We start from the raw sequence: 19,094 nt of genomic DNA, 5'->3' as shown, positions 1-19,094 counted from the left end.
GATTAAGAACGCTGAAAACCTGGAAGGTGTTTTGGTTTGTGAACTTTGCTTTGGAATAAGAACATGTTTCGCTTCCTGTTGAGTGTGTTCCATTTGTAAATTGAGTCCCCCGCTGCTATGGGAAAGCACGCCTTGGTTTAAGAATGCTTTGGTTTAAGAACCAACTTCCACAATGGATTAAGTTCATAAACCAAAGCACCACTGTAATAATTTTTAAAAATTGCAGTGAATTTTCAGAGATACAGAAGTCCCCAGCTTCATAGTTGCCGTCCACAAGTTGATGACAGGATGGGGGGCATGAAGCTAGCATGCTCATTCCCATCAGTCTCCCTTGGGTGATTAATAGACCGGGCAATAGGCTGCCTGAATAGGGCTATTGAGAATGAATTATCAGTAAAGAACTTCAGATTTCTGCATGATAAAGTCACAAGTACATATCCAGAGGTCTAAATCCTAGCCTTTTGCACTAGGAGTCAGCAAGTTTGTTTATAAAGCACAGACCCTGTTATATTAATGCAGCTGCACTGAAGTACTTTTACAATCAATATCACTCATAGCAACAAACCACTCTAGATTTCATTAATGCAGATAGAGGCATGAGATTTACAAATCAGAAGCATCAACATACAGTAAGAATTTTATTTCCTGTTTCCAATAAAACTATGTTTGTATGTTTTTGGCGATATTGTAGCACACCATTTGTGTAAATGACCACATAAGGGCCAGTAGTAATTTCACATGCTCCCTGATCTAAACCGCCTATAACATCACTCCCCTATATTTTTTTATTAAAAAGTCCTAAGACTTTATGTTATTGTTACTGCTTTGTAGTGGTTTATAAGCCCACTTAAGCATGGAAGTGAAGTAAACATAAAATATGGCTATGCAGAACTTATGTCAACATGAAAATGATATTCTATGCCCAACAATCCTGTATGTGCCTACTCAGAAGGCCGACTGAGCTCAGTGGAGCTTCCTCCCAGCGGATTACTCCCAGCCAGTGTGGTGGAGTGGTCAGAGTGTAGGACAGGACTGGACAGACCCAGTTTCAAACCCCAATTCAGCTGTAAAGTTCAAGAGGTGACTACAGACTTGTCGTTTTCACTCAGCCTAACTTACCTCACAGGGACGTTCTGAAGGAAAGAAAAGGGAAACTGTATGCTAAATTGAGCTCCTTGAAGAAGGCAAGATGCAGTTTTAATAAAATGAATGAGTATAACACATATGTAGATTTGAGTTGAGAAGTTTAATATCCTGACCCTATGCTGACCTATCCCTCCATCCCCCACAAAACCAAACCAATGGTAACTAATGACAAAATGCTTTTGGCAGGGATGGAGAACCTGTGGCCCTCCAGATGCTGCACTGCAACTCCTATTAGCCTCAGTTGGCATGGTTAAGAACACCTAGAGATCCACAGGTTCTCCATCCCTGTAAAAGAAGCACAAAACCACTCTGCCCTGAAACCATAGCATAGAATACGATGGAACCTTTAAGAGAACTAGTATGATCTATTTCTATAACTGCACTTCAAGTGGAGAGACATGGTTGTATCCATGACAGCAAAAAACTGAATAAATAAATTAAATTCAATAACATTGCACACAACATGTAAAATATTTACACAAGGTTTGAAGAAATCTAGAAACTTACACAGCAATTTTTTCAAAGGGAAAAACAGTCACTTAAAAAAAATCATTTTAATAGTTATGTATTATTTATAACCAACTCTTCTAGATATCCAATTGCATTCCTAAAATAGAGGAAAGTAACTGCCAGCTAGCTGCTCTCTAAATTCCACAACACAAACACCATTATTTTTAAACAGCCACTCTTAAAAATTGCACACTTTCTATTTAAAGAGCATATTTAATGGCAGTGAACCCCATTTAAGCACAACCCAGTGTCTGGAAAAGCAAAATGTGCTGCCTCTGTTCACACTCGGGCATCTGAGGACAAAAGGCATCAGTGTAAGAACTGAGTGATTAAGGATTCAAAGTGATTGGTTGCATTACAAGGGGCCTCCAGGGTCTGTCACCATCCGCTCTTCTGGCAACAGCCCAACTTCACCCTGATGACCTCGGATAAGGTCCTTTAAAGGGGGCTTTTATGACTGTCATAGCTCTCGCCTGGAAAGCCATGAGGTGGTGCCCAGGCAGCTACTACTTCCTGCAGCTGCTTCTCAGGCACGTGGAATGAAAGGGTGGCTGTTCCTGAGCTCCCGAGCTGCTAGCCAGGTTTTTTACCAGCCACACGTTGAAGAGCTTTGTGCCCACACTGACAAGAAGAAAAAGCAAATACATCCATTCATTTAGCCACGCTTCCTCATCCACTCAAGCTTTCCCTGCCGGAGCTGAAGTGAAAGTGAGCCATCAGGATAGCGACATTCCTGGGATGTTCTCCCCAGGGAGGTTCGTCTGGCATTTTCATTATACTTAGGTGAAAAAGTTCCTCTTCAAAAAGGCCTTTGGCTGGCTAACATCCTATATTCTTTTAAATGTGCTTGCAGGAAGGGAGGGGGGATTATTGTTTTGTTCTATTTCTTAAAGCATTTTGTGTTTTTATCTACCCGAGATCTACGGATGAAGGGCGGTATACAAATTTAATAAATGATAATGATAATGTTAATAACAATGAAGTCCTCTTGGTCTTACTCCCAAGTAATCGGGGCTAGGCTTGCAGGACAAACAGCTCTCCTCCTCTTCGTCGTGAAAGTGAAGCAGAATTCCAGGAAGAGTGATAATGTTTGATTTTATTTTATTTTGAAAGGACCCAAACTCCCGACTGCAGCGACCACGGCCCGCAGGAGGGGCCGCATCACCCTGGGCGAAACTACCGAGGGGGGAAGGGGAACAGAGGCGGCGCCGGTGGCCGCGGAAGCGCCACCGGAGGGAGAGGGAGAGGGAGGCCCCGCCCACCCGGCGGCGCCCTCGCCCCCTCCCCGAGGGGGCGGAGCCACAATGCATCGCGAATAAGCAGGGTGGGGAGACTGAAGAGAGCCGGCCGGGAAGGGGAAACTTGGGGGGCGGGCCAGGCAGCCAGAACCGCCTAGGATTGGCGGCGCGGGAACAAGAAGAGGGGCCGACACCGCCTTAGTGCCGATGACCGAACGAATCGCTTCCACTCCCTCCATCCCCCCCTCCCTCTCCCGCTTTCAACGGATGGCGCGCGCGACACAGGCGCGAAGCCACGCCCCTCCACACACTGCGCGCGCACCAAGCTCCGCTTCGCCCGCCCGCCCGCCCGCCACGGGTCTTGTCAGCGCGCGTGCGCGCGCCCAGCCGCTCGCGCCTTCTGCTCACCTCAGCGCCGCCGCTGCCTCGTACTTGCCGTCCTCCTCGCGCTCAGGGCGCCCGCCTCGTCTCGCTCCCCGCCGTTGCCGCTTTCTCCTCAGGCGGCGGGGCTGGGAGCCTCGTCAGGAGCCGAAGGCCGAGCCAGGCCTCCGTCTGCCCGCCCCGCGTCCCCCACACCGAGCAGGGCGGCGAGGCAGCTCGCGGCGGGGGCGCCGCTCGAAGGGAAGCGGGCGAAGGGAAGCGAAGGCAGCAGCGAGGGAGCAGGTTGCCCAGACCAACCGCCTCAGGACGGCCGCCGCCGCCGAGCACTGCCCGCTTCTCTGTTCCTTGGGAAATCCCGCCTCTCCCCTGCCCCCGGGGCGGCCTCCCGCACGGCCATTGGGCGGTGCTGACGCCGCTCGGCCTCTCTGCCAATTGCCGCGCGGCGCTGGCCAGCTTCCGCTGCCTCGATTGGGCGACGGCTCCCAGGAAGGGGATGCGAAAGGAGGGTTGTAGGAGGAAGGGGGAGAAGGCTAAAAAAAATTCCGGATCGGAATCAAAGGCCCGCCCTTCCCGTTCGCCCATTGGATGGCGAAGCACGGCCCCAGGCCCGCGGGTGGCGGAGGAAGCCGTCGCTCGAGGAGGCGGAGAGGCAGGCCCCGCCCACCTGGGTGGCTGCAGGAGCCCTTTTGTGGAATGTTTACATCGCGGCTCGTGGCGGCGCAGCGGCCTCGGCAAAGGGCGGCCGGCAGGGAAGGAGGGGCCCGTGGGGCGCCAGGCGCGCGCGGGCCCTGGCCGGGAACGCGGCGCCGCCAACACGCCGCCGCGCGGCGCGCTTCGAGGACCCCCGGCTGACGCCGCCGCGCGCCAGACAAACGCAGGCGAGCAGCGCCAGAGCGCGCGCTCTCGGGAGGAAGGCGGGCGGCCCCGGGGCAACAGGTTGCCAGAGCTACCATACGGCCGCGAAGTAGAAATGCCCGCAAAAAACAGTCGCCGGGAATAATTTCTGAAAATACTGGTGCGCAGGAGGTCCGACAGCTTGGGGTTAGGAAAAACATTTATCAAGTCCCCCTTGTGTTTACGGGGATTTCCAAAGGATTGTTAGCATTCAAGTTTCTAACCTCTGGCAATAAAGAACTGTTGCAATCCTATGCATTCTTACCTCGGAATAACTCCTGCTCTGTTCAGTGGTCCTTACTTCCAAGGAAACATGTATAGACTTGTACCACCTATTTAAGTCAGTCACAGAATTTAAACTTCACAGAGTGAGAATACCCTGAGAATACCCTGAGAATACTCAATTGGATCTCCTGACTGTTTTCATTGTCACAGGCAACCAACCCCAGATAATATTGAATTCTTAAAAACATTCAGGACACCTTGCCAGCATCATGAGAGCCAATTCCCAAAGAATTTTCCCAAACCAAGTACTGTACACACAAGACCAGTTGAACACAGCAAGCTGCAGTGTTAAATAGAAATTCAGTCCGCACAATGATCGCTATAGATCTGCAGTCCAAAAACAAAAACTACTTTGCTTGCTATGTGTCCTCTTTTTAATATATACACTGGGGAAGCACATTTTTAAGCAAAAAGAGAGCCCAGCCACCAAAACAACGCTAAGTATGTTTTAAAAATGTGTATAGTTAGCTTGCAAATGCTCTCCCCCACCCCCAAACTTTAATGCTGGTGCATCATCACACGAGAGATTTATGTACACAATGACTGGTTTGGGAAATTGCAGTCTTAGAAAACTCATTTGCTCTTACATCAGCTGTGCTTTTTTCCAGAGGTAAGACACCTGCCCATCCTAAACCTACATTCATGTACACTCACACCTGAACATCCAGTTTAAAGGGTAGCAACACAACCTGCCTCTCCAAGTCAATGATGTATGTCTTGAGTCGCAGTTCTGATCAAATGAAACGCATTATAGAATTGTTGAGTTGGATGGGTCCATGGCGGACTTCTAGTCCAGCCCCTGCAATGCAGGAATCTTTTTGTCCAATGTGAGGTTTGAACCCACAACCCTGAGAGTAAGAGTCTCATGCTCTACCAGCTGAGCTACCCAGGCTCTGACATGTAGGAGTCCATTCCAAACCTTCAGGTGGCATGAGTTTATAGGCTGCTTTGGTAACAAAAACAACTTCCAGAACAGCAAAATTCTGTAAAGTACAGTTTATCTATCCGTGTATGTATTATTTATTTATTACATTTATATACCACCTTCTTCTTCCAAGGAGCTCAAGGCGGTGTATGAAGTTTGTAACCACTGCATTAAACCAATGATTTTCCAGCTAGGAACTCCTTTGTTGTTGTTGTTGTTGTTTAGTCGTTTAGTCGTGTCCGACTCTTCGTGACCCCATGGACCAGAGAACGCCAGGCACTCCTGTCCTCCACTGCCCCCCGCAGCTTGGTCAGACTCATGCTGGTAACCTCAAAAACACTATCCAACCATCTCTTCCTCTGTCGCCCCCTTCTCCTTGTGCCCTCCATCTTTCCCAACATCAGGGTCTTCTCCAGGGAGTCTTCTCTTCTCATGAGGTGGCCAAAGTACTGGAGCCTCAGCTTCACAATCTGTCCTTCCAGTGAGCACTCAGGGCTGATTTCCTTCAGAATGGAGAGGTTTGATCTTCTTGCAGTCCATGGGACACTCAAGAGTCTCCTCCAGCACCATAATTCAAAAGCATCAATTCTTCGGCGATCAGCCTTCCTTATGATCCAGCTCTCACTTCCATACATCACTACTGGGAAAACCATAGCTTTAACTATACGGACCTTTGTTGGCAAGGTGATGTCTCTACTTCTCAAGATGCTGTCTAGGCCTGTCATTGCCCTTCTCCCAAGAAGCAGACGTCTTTTAATTTCGTGGCTGCTGTCACCATCTGCAGTGATCATGGAGCCCAAGAAAGTAAAATCTCTCACTGCCTCCATTTCTTCCCCTTCTATTTGCCAGGAGGTGATGGGACCAGTAGCCATGATCTTCGTTTTTTTGATGTTGAGCTTCAGACCATATTTTGCACTCTCCTCTTTCACCCTCAATAAAAGGTTCTTTAATTCCTCCTCACTTTCTGCCATCAAGGTTGTGTCATCTGCATATCTGAGGTTGTTGATATTTCTTCCGGCAATCTTAATTCCGGCTAGGGATTCATCCAGCCCAGCCTTTCGCATGATGAATTCTGCATATAAGTTAAATAAGCAGGGAGACAATATACAGCCTTGCCGTACTCCTTTCCCAATTTTGAACCAATCAGTTGTTCCATATCCAGTTCTAACTGTAGCTTCCTATCACATATAGAGATTTCTCAGGAGACAGATGAGGTGATCAGGCACTCCCACTTCTTTAAGAACTTGCCATAGTTTGCCATGGTCGACACAGTCAAAGGCTTTTGCATAGTCAATGAAGCAGAAGTAAATGTCTTTCTGGAACTCTCTAGCTTTCTCCATAATCCAGCGCATGTTTGCAATTTGGTCTCTGGTTCCTCTGCCTCTTCTAAATCCAGCTTGCACTTCTGGGAGTTCTCGGTCCACATACTGCTTGAGCCTTCCTTGTAGAATTTTAAGCATAACCTTGCTAGCATGAGAAATTAGTGCAATTGTGCGATAGTTGGAGCATTCTTTGGCACTGCCCTTCTTTGGGATTGGGATGTAGACTGATCTTCTCCAATCTTCTGGCCACTGCTGAGTTTTCCAAACTTGCTGGCAATATTGAGTGTAGCACCTTAACAGCATCATCTTTTAAAATTTTAAATAGTTCAGCTGGAATACCATCACTTCCACTGGCCTTGTTATTTGCAGTGCTTTCTAAGGCCCATTTGACTAAACTCTCCAGGATGTCTGGCTCAAGGTCAGCAACCACACTACCTGGGGTATATGAGACATCCGTTTCTTTCTGGTATAATTCCTCTGTGTATTCTTGCCACCTCTTCTTGATGTCTTCTGCTTCTGTTAGGTCCTTTCCACTTTTGTCCTTTATTATGGAAATCTTTGTACGAAATGTTCCTTTCATATCTCCAATTTTCTTGAACAGATCTCTGGTTCTTCCCATTCTATTGCTTTCCTCTATTTCTTTGCATTGCTTGTTTAAGAAGGTCTTCTTGTCTCTCCTTGCTATTCTTTGGAAATCTGCATTCAATTTCCTGTATGTTTCACGATCTCCCTTGCATTTTGCTTGCCTTCTCTCCCCCGCTATTTGTACGGCCTCATTGGACAGCCACTTTGCTTTCTTGCATTTCCTTTTCATTGGGATGGTTTTCGTTGCTGCCTCCTGTATAATGTTACGAGCCTCCATCCATAGTTCTTCAGGCACTCTGTCCACCAAATCTAAATCCTTAAACCTGTTCCTCACTTCCACTGTGTATTCATAAGGGATTTGACTTAGATTGTATCTTACCGGCCCAGTGGTTTTTCCTACTTTCTTCAGTTTAAGCTTGAATTTTGCTATAAGAAGCTGATGATCTGAGCCACAGTCAGCTCCAGGTCTTGTTTTTGCTGACTGTATACAGCTTCTCCATCTTTGGCTGCAGAGAATATAATCAATCTGATTTCGATGCTGCCCATCTGGTGATGTCCATGTGTAGAGTCGTCTCTTGTGTTGTTGGAAAAGCGTGTTTGTGATGACCAGCTTGTTCTCTTGACAGAACTCTATTAGCCTTTGCCCTGCTTCGTTTTGATCTCCAAGGCCAAACTTGCCGGTTGTTCCTTTTATCTCTTGACTCCCTACTTTAGCATTCCAATCCCCTATAATGAGAAGAACATCCTTCTTTGGTGTCACTTCTATAAGGTGTTGTAAGTCTTCATAGAATTGGTCAATTTCAGTTTCTTCAGCACCAGTAGTTGGTGCATAAACTTGGATTACTGTGATGTTAAAAGGTCTGCCTTGGATTCGTATCGAGATCATTCTATCATTTTTGAGATTGCATCCCAGTACAGCTTTTGCCACTCTTTTGTTGACTATGAGGGCCACTCCATTTCTTTTACGGGTTTCTTGCCCACAGTAGTAGATATGATGGTCATCCGAACTGAATTCACCCATTCCCGTCCATTTTAGTTCACTGATGCCCAGGATGTCAATATTTGTTCTTGCCATCTCATTTTTGACCACCTCCAACTTACCCATGTTCATGGTTCTTACATTCCAGGTTCCTATGCAATATTTTTCTTTACAGCATTGGACTTTCCTTTCGCTTCCAGGCATATCCGCAACTGAGCGTCCTTTCGGCTTTGGCCCAGCCGCTTCATCAGCTCTGGATCTACTTGTACTTGCCCTCTGCTCTTCCCCAGTAGCATGTTGGACGCCTTCCGACCTGAGGGGCTCATCTTCCAGCGTCATAACTTTTATATGCCTGTTGTCTTTGTCCATGGAGTTTTCTTGGCAGGGATACTGGAGTGGCTTGCCGGTTCCTCCTCCAGGTGGATCACGTTTGGTCAAAACTCTCCACTATGACCTGTTCATCTTGGGTGCCCTGCACGGCATAGTTCATAGCTTCTCTGAGTTCTTCAAGTTCCTTCGCCACGGCAAGGCAGTGATCCATGAAGGGGAGGAACTCCTTAGAAGAGGGCATAATGTTTCTGATGCTCCCAGTGCCATGAAAATATACTCAGAACTGTGTGTGAGTGAAAGTATCAAAAGACGGGGCTCAATATGTGTGTTTCTCTACAAAAAAAGAGCACAGGTGCAGCAAAATGCACAGACCACCAGTCACTGGTACGATGAACATTCTCTCCTGCTGTGTGGGTCTGGTTCCATGTCTTAATGCATCCTCTTGCCTATTTATGTATACATATACACACTACAGATGCAAAAGAAAACAGCCCATCTACATTATGGAATGGCAGAAACCACAGAGCAACAAGAAGAAATGGGATTAGGCAGCTCACTACATCCATAAGCCAGACACTTGGCCCACCAAGCTCAGTCCTGTCCACGGACGAGCAGCAGCTCTCCAGGGTTTCAGGCAGGGAGATGCCAGGGACTGAACCTGGTGTCTTCTGTGTGCAAAAACAGCAGCTCTATTGCTGAGCTATGGTCCTTCCACATTTGCATGCTCCCCAAGAAATTATTCTTGCAACTGCATCTTGTAGGGACTTGTTGAGCTGCTTGACATAGAATGGTCAGAAGCAATGTTTTTTCTGGGGGTACTCAAGGATATGCAGTACTGGCACCTATTTTCTTTTTTAAAAAGCACTGGTCAGAAGGGAAATGGGCTAGCACCCAAATCAGGGAGAAGTCTCTCCCACATGTGATTTCATGCAAAGCTTTGGTCTGAGAGAACCAAGGTACAGCTGTAATGGAATGGAGTATCCCGAGAGAAGGCATGGCTGGCTAGAACACTGAATACAAGCACTCCACAAGGCACAATTACATTACAGTTCCTGCTTAAAAACAAGAAGTGATTGTTTACTCCCCTAACCTAATGCTGTGGACATAGCGTATCTTGGTTTTAGTAAGGCTTTTGACAAAGTCCCCCATGATGTTTTTGCAAGGAAGCTGGTACAATGTGGGTTGAAAGAAGTATCTGTTAGGGGCATTTGTAGCTGCTGACCAAACCCGAAGAGTACTCCTTGTCATCCTGGGAAAAAGTAACAAGAGCTGTTTGACAGTGGCACAGACTTCCTCAGGAGGTGATGGACTCTCCTTCCTTGGAGGTTTTTAAGCAGAAGTTGGATGACCGCCTGTCATAGATGTTTTTGCTAAGATTCCTGCATTGCAGGAGGTTGGACTAGATGACTCTTGGGGTCCCTTCCAACTCTGCAATTCTAGGATTCCACCCAGCTGTCACCAGTAGTTACATATTAAACTCACCCACTCCTTCCAACAATGATATCTGGGCCAGATCAAAGGGCAGGAAGGTGACACAGTCTCTGCTTATGCCCAAGTTCATCACAGCATACATGAGAGGAGGCTCCTTCTTGGATTTCAGATCCACTATTTGGGAGCATGATTTTATCCAGGAAGCAGCAAACACAAGCATTGCCCAAGAAGCTCCAAAGTGGTGCATCATCACCCAACAAATCCCATAATTGTGAAGATGGCAGCCACACATGCTCAGAGCATTGCTTGTCCACACATTTTCCCACATGGATAAAGCTACTAGCAATTAAGCCGCTTCCGTCACCAGGAACACCTCTGACTTGCAGCTGCTGCACAGCAGACGTTCACATTAGCCTGACTCTTAAAAAAAAAGAAGTAAAAATAAATCAGCCAACATGACTGGGCTTGAATTAATAGAAACTCTGTCCCTCACAAGACGGCGCCTAAGCTAAATGTGGGGAAATAATTATATTCACTTAGCTGGAAATCTCTAGGATTTGATTCAGTGTGATAGCTTTAAAAAGGTAGAGAAAAGTGGACTAATTCATGGATAACCAAGTCTGCCATCAGTGATTGGCCACATTAGCTACATAAAACCTCCACATCTAAAAGCACCTGTGAGTATCAGCTCCTGAGGAGGACCACTGCCTTCATGCCCTTCTCATAAACATGACAGAAAAAGCAGATCGACCCAGTGTGTGAAATTAGCCAGGCACATTTTGCACCTGGCTTTCAACCACTTGCAACCAAGTGAAGATGCCTGGGCGCCAGGATGGCACCTGTCATCTTAGTCATCTCAGGATCATTGGCTCTGAACTGTTTTCACACACTAATATCCCATTTTGTAGAATTCCGTTTTATCTGCAAAATCAGAATGAATTTCTGGAACCAAATTGCTTTTTCTGTTCTGCCTGAACAGGGCGGAATAGGCCAATATATATGCAGACTGTCCCTCAATCAAGTGACTTTTCTTCTTTAAGTTCTCCAAGCTCTTAACCTAGCTCAAGGTTGGCAGTGAACTAGCCAGATGGTTAACTGAGAATCATAGCCAGCCCATCATATGAAAAATAGGACTTTAGAGCCATCTTGCCCACGAAATGGCAACTATACATTCCGTTTTAGTGACCACAACCTTGGTTTAAGGCAGTGGTTTTTCAGCAAGTGTGCCATGGCACCCTGGGGTGCCTTGATTAACAGTCAGAGGTGCCGTGGGCAACACTGCCCTCTGTCCCTCCCTCCTCTGATGCCCTTTCATGTCTCTGCTGCCCAAAGGCTTGCACAGCTGTTTGTTGCAGCAGCCCTGGCTATTTGACACCTTGGTTATCTATCTAACACTATTGAAAACGCTGGTCCAATTCTGTGGGGGGGGGGTTCTCACAAAAGCTGTGTTCTAGACCAGAGCTTTCAAAACTTTTCATGTTGGTGACACATTTTTTAGACATGCATCATTTTGTGACACGGTAATTCAGTTTTACTAGCAAACCGGAGGTTAAACTAACCTCTTTCCAGCCCCAGGAGGAGCGCTGGGAGTATTCGTGTGACACACCTACACACTGCAGCCAACACAATGTGTCATGACACACACTTTGGAAAGCTCTGCGCCAGACAGTTGGGATCCAGACTGAGGAAACCTGCATTCAAATCCTTACACAACCATGAAATTCACTGGGTGTTACCTCAGCCTGCAATGGCATCGTCACACAACAGCTATCATAAAGTTACGAAGGTAGGGAATCATAGAATCATAGAGTTGGAAGAGACCACAAGGGCCATCGAGCCCAACCCCCTGCCAAGCAGGAAACACCATCAGAGCACTCCCGACACATGGTTGTCAAGCCTCTGCTTAAAGACCTCCAAAGAAGGAGACTCCACCACACTCCTTGGCAGCAAATTCCACTGTCGAACAGCTCTTACTGTCAGGAAGTTCTTCCTAATGTTTAGGTGGAATCTTCTTTCTTGTAGTTTGGAACCATTGCTCCGTGTCCGCTTCTCTGGAGCAGCAGAAAACAACCTTTCTCCCTCCTCTATGTGACATCCTTTTATATATTTGAACATGGCTATCATATCACCCCTTAACCTCCTCTTCCCCAGGCTAAACATGCCCAGCTCCCTTAGCCCTTCCTCATAAGGCATCGTTTCCAGGCCTTTGACCATTTTGGTTGCCCTCCTCTGGACACGTTCCAGTTTGTCAGTGTCCTTCTTGAACTGTGGTGCCCAGAACTAGACGTCTGACCAGAGCAGAATACAGTGGCACTATTACTTCCCTTGATCGAGATGCTATACTCCTATTGATGCAGCCCAGAATTGCATTGGCTTTTTTAGCTGCCACGTCACACTGTTGGCTCATGTCAAGTTTGTGGTCAACCAAGACTCCTAGATCCTTTTCACATGTACTGCTCTCAAGCCAGGTGTCACCCATCTTGTATTTGTGCCTCTCATTTTTTTTGCCCAAGTGCAATACTTTACATTTCTCCCTGTTAAAATTCATCTTGTTTGTTTGGGAAGACACGCATGAATTAATATCGTCCCACTGAAGCTTGTTTAGTTCTCCTAAGTAACTTTTGCCCCAAGCTCTTGATGTTTTATAGCCTCCCTGCACCGTACCGGTTCTGACACCCCAACACCACCAAGAGGAAAAGGAGATCCTTCAAAATTTTGCAGGCAGCAAAAGAAAAATGCTGAAGTCTGAAAGAGAGAAAGAGTTATGTATGATTGTCAAAGACCAGTGGAGCAAGAGTAAAAACCACTTCCTGTTGAGATCAAGGAGTTAAAAAACAACTTGAAACCTACCACTTGAACTTAACAGGGTTGTATTTGACTCCTCATAAAACAGTCCTCTGCTTTGATTTACAGACTGAACTCCAGGAGAATTTACTGCCCCTAAAGACTAGAAAAGATTGCTTTGAAGAACAGAAGACACGCCGTGCTGGATCAGGCCAAAGGCCCATCCCGTCCAGCATCTTGTCCTCCTCGCAAGAGCCACCCAGATGCCCATCAGGGGAAGCCCACCAAAAGGGCATGAGGAGCACTCTGTTCACCTGCAAATCCAGGTAACTGATATTCAGGAGATGCCGCCTACAAGAGGGTCATTGTAATGGTCATTGTGGCTACTAGCTACTGAGAGCCTGCTCTTCCCCAAGTTTGTTTAAACCCCTTTCCTTTGCAAAGCCTCCATCCAAGTTGGTGGCCACAACCCCCCACTCAGCCACAAAGCTCCCTGGGTGACCTTGGGTCAGTCACCTTCCTCACTAGGTTGTTGTATGGATCAAATTAGGAAGATAACCATGTACAACCACCTTGAGCTCATAGGAAGATAAAGGTGGCATATAAATGCAGTACATAAATAAACAAAGTGTACTGTGTGGAAAAAGTCCTCTGTCTATCCTGAATCCTCCAACATTTGGCTTCATGGGACAACCCCACTGGATTCCACTTTCTCCATGAGATGCATAATTTCATATACAGTCGTACCTCGGCTCCCGAACGCCTTGGGAGTCTAACGTTTTGGAATCCGAACGTCCGCTGGGGCTTCTGCAGCTTCCTGCAGCCAATCAGAAGCCATGCTTTGGAAGCTGAACATTTCAGAAGTCGAACAGACTTCTGGAACAGATTCTGTTCCACTTCCGAGGTACGACTCTACCTCTATAATATGCTCCCTAATACTCACCTTCCCCACGAACCCCCAAATGTTGCAATCCTCCCACATATGGGAGTTATCTGCCAGGCTTCTTATTATTGTTGTTGTTTTAAAGCAGCCTTATGGGTGAAGACATGCCTCACCCAGGAGCAAAGGATGACAGAGACTCATCAAGTGCCTTCTCAGGTGTCCTGGAGCTGGTGAGGAAACACAGGGGCAGGCAGGACAAACACTGAGGGGGAAATGAAAGGCGCCCACAGCATTCAAAGGTATTTGGCATTCAAGTCATAATGGAAGAAGGGAACAGAGCAACCAGCAAAGTTGCCTTACATTAAGTCAGACTGTGGGTCCACCAAGCTCAGCGGCTCCTCAAGCATCTCTCCCTGCCCTTCCAGCAGATGCCAAGGATGGGACCTGGCCCTTCTGCATGCAAAGCAACTGTTCTCTCCAGGAACAACTTTTAATCCAGAGCCCCCAAGACACACAGGCAGAAGCCACAATGCTGGCTGTTCAACAGCCTCCACCCCTTTTTCTTGTACAAGGAGGAAGATGTGTCCTAGCCCTCCCTGAGGTTCTGCACAAGGCAGGGTGGAGATATGAGCTTTGTTGTGGCAGCTCTTGCAGGAAGGTGGCAGAGAGTCCCAGATTCCTCTTCTGAAAGGCAAAAGCACCAGGAGCTCTGCTCCATCCCACCCCAAGCCCATCCGTCTCTGGGCATCCCACAAGCTTTCTCCCTGGCCTCTGAGGTTCCTATACCTGCCCTAAATCTGGATGCTTCCTATCTTTGCGACAGTCAATAGTGAATCTTCCATGGCTCTAACTAACCCCCATCCATACCATTTCTACTCCAATGAGCAAAGAGAGACGCTATTTGAGCCAATGGTATAGCAGAACTGATGGCGAGAGAAACCGGCTCTGCTTCTACCTAGCCTTCGCCAACCTGGCGCCCTCCAGCTGCACTGAACTATAACTCCCACATAGTTCCATCTGGAGGGTGCCAGGTCGAGGAAGGCTGAAGTACCTGCGATTCCACAGGTCGGATGTTCCCTTTCTGTTTCCTAGAGGCACAAGAGCAGCCCTGCAGGATCAGCCACTGCACCGGACGCCGGGCAGCCAGATTCCTCTGCAAATGTACTGCTTCTGCAAATGGAGGACTCAAGGGCCTTTAGCGCACCGACCCCTCGTGCAACTCAAGCCTGCCGAAATGTCGCGAGGGAGCACGATCCCTGGGGCCGGCTCCTTAGATCGCTCTTATCCTACTCCTCCTCTGCAACCGAATTTCAGTTTCACTTCCGGGATGCTTTCCAACAGCCGTCACCTCCCCCCCCCGCCCCCCAACCATAACAGGGAAGGAGGCGGAGCCCGTTTTCCGCCCTGCCCCAATCCGCTTCAAGGAGAAAGGCGCGCTCCCTCGCCGCTCCCCTCGGGAATTACGAGTCACATTCTTGACCAACGGCACGATCCGAATTGCGGCGGCGCCTCCCCCGCCCTGGAAGCCCGGCCCTCTTCGACGAGATGGCCGCGGGAGGGGCCATCCCGGCCAGAGCGCGGCGTCCCGCCTCCAAATCCACGCACTTCGGGGGGGGGGGGGAGATGCCCGTCAAAGCTGCGCCGTAAACGACGGAGGCCGCCGTCCCTCTTCCTGCCCAGCCCCGCGAAACGCAGCGCCGTCTACTCCCGAGCAAACGGGCGCAAGGGGAGGGGAGAGCAAGACCTCCGAATGGGCCGCCCTCCCGCCCGCTTCTCTTCCCGTTGCCTTCGTTGTTTTCCCAGCACCCCGTTCACACGCACACCCAAAAAGCAGCCAAGCCCCGCGTATGATTTAAGTGATAAAAAAAATAATAGGGAGATCCCCTCGGCAATCGCACGCCAGCCAGGTTTTTGTGGGAGGTTTTGCGCCTCCTCCCGTTGTGGGAAAATCGGGACGCCACATTAAAGAGACTCCCTTCCCCCGTGGGAACGGGAGAGTTAATGCGAAGGCGGCCGGCGGATCTGGCGAGCGAGCCACCCAGAAGCCAGCCGCGCGAGGAGGAGACGAAGTGCCACAGCTCCGCGTTAGTTGCAAGGAGGGCGCCCGCCAGGCGAGCGAGGCGCGCCATCCCGGCACAGGCGCCACCGGGGGAACCCTCGCCCGCCCGGCAGCGAGCGAGGATGGAGCGCGGCGGAAAACGAAATCGGAAGCGAGACTTCCCCGCGGAGGGGGGGGGGGAGCAGCCGCGGATCCCCAGACACGCGACACACGCGCGATTCGGCCACAGAATGACGCTCCCCGGCTAGTAACAGCCGTCCTCCCGCCCCGCCAGGAAAAGGGGCGGAGGGAGCAGCGTCGAGACCACATCCGGCCCGGGAGCCGGTGCGCGGCGGGCTTCCAACTCTCCCCGCCAGCCCGAGGCCAGAAGCGGGCGCTGCAAGCCCGCCCTTGCCCCTCTGTCCCCCGGCAGCGCTTTTGCTTCGGGGGGCGCCGAGAGGCGGAGGGTCCCTCGCTCCTCCCTCGGCCGCTTTGGGACAGAGCGGAATCCGGAGCCGCGCCGGAGAGAAGGCGCCGCGCCCGGCGGGCAGGCAGGCAGGCAGGCGAGCGAGCGAGCCCAGCCCCCGCCGCCCTCCCCCTCTGGCGGCCCGGCTCCGCAGCCCCTCCCCCGCCAGCCACGGCCTTCCGAACTCGCGCGCCCCCCGCTTTCCAAAGGGCACCTCGGGGGGACGCGCTGGGAAGCAGCTGTTACATACCCTCCAAGCCGGACGAGGAATCCTGAATGGGAGGGAACGCCCCCCGAAGCGGATTGGCTGCTGGCGGAAGAATCGCGGAGGTTGGGGCGGGGACTGACCCGACATAGTTAGGCCACGCCCCCCGGAGCGCCCGGGCTCCGCGCGGGAAGGCGACTTCCGGCCGGTGAGCGGCCGAAGGAACTCCGGGAGGCCCCTGGGCTGCAGAAGCGCTTTCCCGCCTGCTCCAAGGGCGTCCAGCTGGGCTCCCCGAGAACAGGAGCGGAGCGGCTGCCGGATCCTCTTCCCACCGCGGCCAAGCAGATGCCCTCGGGGGAAACCCGCCGGCAGGCTGCCGCCCAAGAGCCCCCTCCCGCCCCGCCAACAGCCCCTTCCGCCAGTTCGTCGGTGGGGAAAGTGCTGCACTTTCTCTGTCCTGAATCTTTCACCGTTCAGCCACTTTGGGTGTCCCTGAGTCTGAGTATTGTGAGAGACGGAGAGCAACGTTTCTCGATCCACTTTCTCTGTACCATGTATAACTTTATAAACTCTAGGACTGCAATATCTGATTTTCAACATGATGATATATCACCAATCAAACACCATGATATACTGATATATCATGATGTCTGAAATAAGAATGCAGCTATGTAGAGGCATTGGCTGGTTTCATGGTTTCCCCCACATCATGATTTTTGCATAGCACACCATGATTCACAATATTGCCAACTCAAAAATTATAAAACTAATATCACAATATAGACTTTGAACCAGTTCTGGACAATGGATTGCCCAGTCCTAACACACATTAGGAGGCACGCGGGTGGCACTGTGGGTAAAACCTCAGCGCCTAGGACCTGCCAATCGCATGGTCGGCGGTTCGAATACCCGCGGCGGGGTGAGCTCATGTCGTTCGGTCCCAGCTCCTGCCCACCTAGCAGTTCGAAAGCACCCTTAAAGTGCAAGTAGATAAATAGGTACTGCTTTATAGCGGGAAGATAAACGGCGTTCCGTGTGCTGCTCTGGTGCCGGTTCGCTGGAGCAGCTTCGTCACGCTGGCCACGTGACCCGGAAGTGTCTGCGGACAGCGCTGGCTCCCGGCCTCTAGAGTGAGATGAGCGCACAACCCTAGAGTCTGTCAAGACTGGCCCATACGGGCAGGGGTACCTTTACCATTACCTTTAACACACATTATTATTTTATCACTATTAAATTTGTATGTCGCCCTATACCTACAGGACTCAAGGTGGATCACACTCATTTGTTGTTGTTTAATCGTGTCCGACTCTTCGTGACCCCATGGACCAGAGCACGCCAGGCACTCCTGTTTTCCACTGACTCCCACACTTAGGTCAAACTCATGCTGCTGGCTTCGAGGTACAGTGAAATTGTATATACTGAATCACAGCCATGTTATCACAATTTGCTTTAAAGTAAAAAAAAAAAAATCATCTTTACAAATGTTTTCTAGATCAAAATAGTTTCCTACACTGCCTTGGCTTCAGAGACTAGAAATTATTGTCTATTTTTTACATTATTCTTTTCATATTAAGTCTGAAAGTAGTAACAAAATATACAAAGCAAAAAACTTTTATCCTCCCTTTTCAAACTAGAATCCAACCATCTCGTCCTCTGTTGTCCCCTTCTCCTTGTGCCCTCCATCTTACCCAACATCAGGGTCTTTTCCAGGGAGTCTTCTCTTCTCATGAGGTGGCCAAAGTATTGGAGCCTCAGCTTCAGGATCTGTCCTTCCAGTGAGCACTCGGGGCTGATTTCCTTCAGAATGGAGAGGTTTGATCTTCTTGCATTTCATGGGACTCTCAAGAGTCTCCTCCAGCACCATAATTCAAAAGCATAAATTCTTTGGATATCAGCTTTCTTTATGGTCCAGCTCTCACTTCCATACATCACTACAGGGAAAACCATAGCTTTAACTATACGGACCTTTGTCGACAAGGCAATATCTCTACTTTTTAAGATGCTGTCTAGGTTTGTCATTGCTTTTCTACCAAGAAGCAGGCGTCTTTTAACTTTGTGACTACTGTCACCATCTGCAGTGATCATGGAGCCCAAGAAAGTAAAATCTCTCACTGCCTCCAATTCTTCCCCTTCTATTTGCCAGGAGGTGATGGGACCAATGACCATGATCTTCATTTTTTGATGTTGAGCTTCAAACCATATTTTGCGCTCTCCTCTTTCACCCTCATTAAAAGGTTCTTTAATTCCTCCTCACTTTCTGCCATCAAGGTTGTGTCATCTGCATATCTGAGGTTGTTGATATTTCTTCTGGCAATCTTAATTCCGGCTAGGGATTCATCCAGTCCAGCCTTTCGCATGATGACTTCTGCATATAAGTTAAATAAGCAGGGAGACAATATACAGCCTTGTCGTACTCCTTTCCCAATTTTGAACCAGTCAGTTGTTCCATATCCAGTTCTAACTGTAGCTTCTTGTCCCACATAGAGATTTCTCAGGAGACAGATGAGGTGATCAGGCACTCCCATTTCTTTAAGAACTTGCCACAGTTTGCTGTGGTTGACACAATCAAAGGCTTTTGCATAGTCAATGAAGCAGAAGTACCGTAGATGTCTTTCTGGAACTCTCTAGCTTTCTCCAAAATCCAGCACATGTTTGCAATTTGGTCTCTGGTTCCTCTGCCTCTTCTAAATCC

The 19,094-nt window shown here is 49.1% G+C and overlaps 1 protein-coding gene across 4 annotated transcripts in view; it reads right to left on the bottom strand.

Annotated features, from left to right (window-relative positions):
• The window catches only part of SIN3A (SIN3 transcription regulator family member A), a 66,049-nt gene extending 49,578 nt beyond the window's left edge, over positions 1–16,471 (bottom strand). For 2 of the 4 annotated variants that reach the window (XM_079953166.1, XM_079953168.1), the window contains exon 1: positions 3,303–3,974. The gene's annotated coding sequence lies outside the window, so the exon portion shown is untranslated. Of the gene's footprint in view, positions 1–3,302; positions 3,975–16,447 lie in introns of those variants that run through there. The other 2 variants (XM_079953167.1, XM_079953169.1) reach the window with 2 other exon arrangements.
• Between the last annotated feature and the right edge of the window lie 2,623 nt (positions 16,472–19,094).

This window comes from Podarcis cretensis (genome assembly GCF_951804945.1).
Source record: "Podarcis cretensis genome assembly, chromosome: 14".
Taxonomy (NCBI): Eukaryota; Metazoa; Chordata; class Lepidosauria; order Squamata; family Lacertidae; genus Podarcis; species Podarcis cretensis.
This window is presented reverse-complemented; position numbering and strand designations above follow the sequence as displayed.